The sequence below is a fragment of the Saccostrea echinata genome, unplaced genomic scaffold, assembly GCF_033153115.1.
Source record: "Saccostrea echinata isolate AGI-Se365-2 ecotype Australia unplaced genomic scaffold, CSIRO_AGI_Sech_v1 ptg000056l, whole genome shotgun sequence".
In the NCBI taxonomy this organism is placed as follows: domain Eukaryota; kingdom Metazoa; phylum Mollusca; class Bivalvia; order Ostreida; family Ostreidae; genus Saccostrea; species Saccostrea echinata.
Genome location: NW_026889805.1, coordinates 4,450,099 through 4,455,430, shown reverse-complemented (window position 1 = coordinate 4,455,430; position 5,332 = coordinate 4,450,099). Strand labels below are relative to the sequence as shown.

At 33.4% G+C, this 5,332-nt stretch overlaps 1 long non-coding RNA gene across 1 annotated transcript; it reads left to right on the top strand.

Moving 5' to 3' along the window:
- The first annotated feature begins 2,701 nt into the window (after positions 1-2,701).
- LOC133173420 (uncharacterized) lies at positions 2,702-4,656 on the top strand. The gene is made up of 3 exons (XR_009719043.1): positions 2,702-2,770; positions 3,020-3,151; positions 4,548-4,656. It is a non-coding gene; the product is annotated as an uncharacterized LOC133173420 (long non-coding RNA).
- Positions 4,657-5,332: the final 676 nt, after the last annotated feature.

Sequence of the window (5,332 nt, the reverse complement as noted above, 5' to 3'; positions counted from 1 at the left end):
TTTCTATCGTTAGTTTCTCTTATCATCAATTAACAATAGTTACTTCCATTCATTTGTCGTCTTTACGTAACCCAATGAACTTGAAATAAAAGATTCCACAGAATCTGAAATATCTGTTTCATATTTGGATATTTTACTAGTAAAAGACATTAATAATAACCTAACAACAAAACTTTATGATAAACGTGACGACCTAAACTTTTATATCGTCAACTTTCCTTATTTATGTAGCAATATACCCTTATCACCTGCATATGGGCTTTATGTCTCCCGGTTGATTCCATACGCAAGAGCATGTTCTACCTACAATCAAATTTTAAACCGAGGCAAGCTATTAATCAACAAGTTTATGGAACAAGGATATCAACAGTCGGGTTTAAAGTCATCATTTCGCAAGTTATATGGTCGATACAATAACCTTATCAGCAAATACAATCTATCATTAGGTCAAATAGTGACTGACATTTTTCATACTAATTGTGAAGCCATTGTTTACACGCTGAGATTTCTACGGATTTTTTTCGTTTACCCGATCATGACAAGTAGTATACGGTGAGCGTCCCCGGTCGACAGGGGATGCTCACTACTCCATGGCACTTTATCTCGCATCTGATGTTTTTGGATGTCTGCGTTTGCTCTGCTCCCAATTTGTATTGTTTAAATGAACTATGAACTTGGATACTGTTCTTTATCTCCATTTTTCATTCCGAAATGCAGTTGCATACTAGTATGTTTCTTACATGTCAACATTGATCAATTGCATATCAACGCCGTATTATCTACATGTCGAGTTGAATGCCACAGCAAGTGTTTTCTTCTCATGAACAAGTTTTTGAATAAGCTCTGCTTCATATGAATACAAAAATAGGTCTGCTAATAACGGGGTGCAATTGGTCACCCTTGGGGATTCCAACAGAATGTTGGAAGACCTGATCTCCAAAAACTACATATATACTTTCAATCAGAAACTCAAGCATTTTTTATATCAACTTAAGAGTACTTGTGCATACAATCAAAAGGCACATGCATTGTTTTTAACAAAATAATGTTGCAAATGACCAATGACAAAGTAAGTATACATACGAGTTCAATTTTTATTGAAAAAGCAGCTGTCTATGATGTCTAAAAGCCTGGACTTTAATTCATGGTGGGGAATGGTTTTATAAAGTGTTGATAGGATTGCAATATTTCTACATGTGGACGGAGATGCAAATCAATGTATTCAGAAATTTTCTCCGTGGGGTGTCCGATTGTGCTTACTATAGGGCGATCTGGCGTTCCTTCTTTATGTATCTTAGGAAGCAGGTAAAATTGCCCTGGCCCCAGGAACATGAAACAGACTTAGACTTAAGTCAAATTTTCAATCGCTTTTGAAATTTTTATTCATGATTGAATTAATCTCTAAATTTACAGATAACAACACTTTTGTAAACCAAAATTGAAAAATATTTTGATTTTGTTTTGCTTGACTTCTACAATAATTTAGTACTACATAAAGATTTTGACTTCAGCTTAAGATGTTTCATGATCTCGGGGTCTGGTCTACAGTCAGTAGGATTAAGTGTCTCATAGACGTTTATACCCATCTCGTTATTTTCAAACATTTCGTCAAGAGTTTTGGTGATAGCGGTGGAGAATTCTATAGTAGGGTCAGAGTCCAGTTTCTTATAGAAACGCTCGTCTGAGAGTTGTCTGTGGGCCTCCGCCATGTACGTCTCTTTATCAAGTACGTGTACTACTACTGTAGAGCCTTTATCTGCTTTCTTGATTACAATGTCATCCCGATTCTTTAATGATTGTAAGGCGGATCTCTCTTCCTTGCTTAAATTGTCGGGCTCCTTGTCCGGCATGGAAAGAAGTTTTTCAATGTCTGACTCAAAGGCGTCAATGCTGGACCCAGGAATGTATCTTTGTTTGTAAGGTTTGTTATGAAGTTAAGGAATCCAGTACAGGTAGGGTAGATCGAACTCTCCTTGGTTGAAGAATTAAAAATTAAGAAGTAATTCAAGAATGAATTAAGGAACTTTAATAAATATCTTGAATTAATAATAAAGAGAAAAATAGTTTTGAATAATTTTCATTTTATTTGCTTCGTGAGGAATCTTGAAATGAAAGTTATGATTTGGAAATAGAAGACCGATAAGAAACGAAGAATTACAATATGAATTTCAAGCAAATAAGCAAACACGCTGGACATCTTTTCATTTCAAACCAATCATATACGTGTAGTTATTTTATGCTTTTAAAAATTGTTTTCGAGCTTGATCATTTAACAGATAAGCATGACTGTTTCTTCATAAGGACATGAGCTACGTTGTGCAAAAATGTTTTGAACTCTGTAAACTTAAATTGAACTGTGAATTCTCACTTCCTGTATATATCATCATGGAAAATAGGGAAATTCTGAGCAGAGCGCATCATGACGGAAACTTTCCTGTGTAACAAGTAAGTAATATTCTGATGGATCTAAAACACACACACACACACACACACACACTGGTCTTTGATTGTAGAATCAACATCCAGGTTGTCATTAAACTTCTAAATCAAACACATTCTGCAGAAATAATTTCTAAGATCAAAGTTATTTGTATTGAAAAGCTTCTAAATCAAATCCTATTTCATTAGACACAATTAAATCATCCTTTATATGCATATACATGTATAATTTTCTAAATGCATATAGTTTATTACTTTAGTGCAGACACCAACTACAAAGTGGCTTGCTGTTCGAACTATTTTTATTCACAAAAAGAGAGAAAATGTTTGCGTAAGTGGATAACTATAATCAATTAAAACTTTTTATTTTAGCTAATTAAAATAAAAAATATTCAAATTAATGGACATTTTAGGACGTGGAGAACAGCTTTTGTAAAATAATTATTTAACATTGTGCACTATTTTTTCATTTATTGAAAGAATGTATCTGAGCTCGAGCGTGTAATGATATTACAATTTGATATCATTTGATGCCAGTCAATTACATTTAATTCATATGACAATTTATGACCGTTTCTAGCTTGTTTTGATGGTTACTATGGGTACAACTGCAACAAGACATGTCCAGCGGGATTCTATGGTAGTTCCTGCACCTCAGAGTGTATTTGTGATTTTGACAAGTGCGACTTCAGATATGGTTGTGAAAGTCAGGGTATGATTTGGTATTAATAGTTACATAGTTTTGTAGTGACCGGGAACGGGCTGATACTTTATACCTGGCGAGACGACGACGAGCCAGGTATGAAATTTACTAACCACGTATCATCCCATGCCAGGTCACTATAAAACTAATTGACGAATCTACTCCACCGATGACATATTTCGTTTTGTTTCATCACTCCCGTACATTACCTATGATGACGTCACGTTGTATTACGTATATTGTTTTGTAAAGAGAGAAAAGTTCCACAATGTGTGCCCATTACCAGTTGACGTAAGTTAACTTTTTAATTGTCAAGCCTCGAGTCTATTGAGTCTATTGACAATCTTCTCATATTCATTGTATATAAAAAATTATGAATTTTTCTCAGATTCAATGAGACAAGGTCAATAAATGATTGTATCAATAAGACTAAATTTGACCGTTTTATTTTCAGATCAAGGGCAAGTTTATTATCTTTTTCCTTGACATTAAAACGCCTACCTCTATTTGAAAAGATTTAGTGTTTTTCTTTGTATATAAAAAGATGTTACCTTATAGGGTCCTTCGGAAGAATAAAATAGATATTGGTTAACCCAAATTTCCTCTATTTTTCTTAAATTTTAAGGGAATATAAGGTTTATGCTTTGTATATTTCAGTTTTTATTATTTTCACATACGATGAAGTACTAGTAATATAAAAATACTAGATGATACCGTTTAATGTGAGAGTTCTTAGATTTGAAGCTTTCAAAAGCCAACAAGATTTCAAATTGTTTGGAAAATTATATTTATTTGATATATTTTAAAACTTGAGTCCATAGTTATTAATTTCAGTTACTTCAGAAAATGTCTCTAAGTCTATGATTGTTTGAAAAAATTAACTAAATTCATTGTTCTGTAGTAATTTTGAGAAGCAGAAAACGAGATATTATCATACGCTGCGGTTCTGCAAAATATATACTTCCTGCTAGATTTCAATCTCGGTTTAAAATTTCTATTTTAAGTTGTACAATTATGAGAAAAACAGAAAAAAATGTGATCCTTTAAATCCCTTTCATCTAATTCTATAAGACGCATAAGAAAAAAATGTACTTTGAATATTTCAATTAAACAGAAACCAGACAAGACTCCCTCCTTAAAAATATTTAATAACTTGAGCTGTATTTTTCCAAGTGTTAAAAAAGAATGATAACTCAGTATTGACAGTGTATTGATTTTCAAACGACCGTATATAAGTATTACACTCCCTTCACGTGACAGACGTCAACAATCGTAAGCCAGGATTTCATCGTCAGAGGTGGGGTAAATGTAAATATTTTGGCTGAGCACTAGTTCTTGATTTAATCATTCTGCAATCATAGCTTTATGATATGAAATAAGAATGTATTTGGTTATATTAATGCAGTCACAACAGAGGCTTCTAAGACAACTGTAGCAATCACAACAGAAATAGAATATACATCTAAAAAAGAAGACACACCTCCAACGAGTACGGTAAATCACTTATCCAGTCAGATATCATCAACTGAAAGTCAGGAATATGCCACTATAATTACAGATACGCATCTAATGAAGAGCACACATATTCCAGTTACTATCGTCACAGAAACCTCTCCATTGCAAATTACTTTGAATTCTAATACGATTTTAATCGGCATCGGAGGATTAATATCTCTTTTATTGATTGTGATTATTATTCAGAGGTGCTTTAAATCGAAATCAAAGAAACGTCAAATATCCACGAAAAACAAGATAACTGAAAGACACTCAGATATTGAAACCAGTCTCGACAAATCAAAGATAAGTAAATCGAGTTTGAGAGATAGTGAGAGAGAGAAATACCATGAACTAAGTGGAAGTACGAATGACATTACAAATGAACCACAGGATTCTCATTACCAGGAGCTGGATCAATGCTTAGAGGTGATTAATCTGACTTCACCAATGATAGTCCTCACCGAGAAGGAAAGTACCCAAACAGCTTATGCTGAACCTGTGGAAAACAATACTTATATTGTGCCTTTGTCTTCAGAGGAAAATGACAATAAATTACAATCTAAAGACCCATACATTGAACCAGTGGGGAAAATAGCAAGTAATAAACAACCCCATACATATATAGACATTATCGAATCACCAAGCGATGGAGACAAATTTTGTCTTAAAGATACTGTTAGACTTCAATTCTCT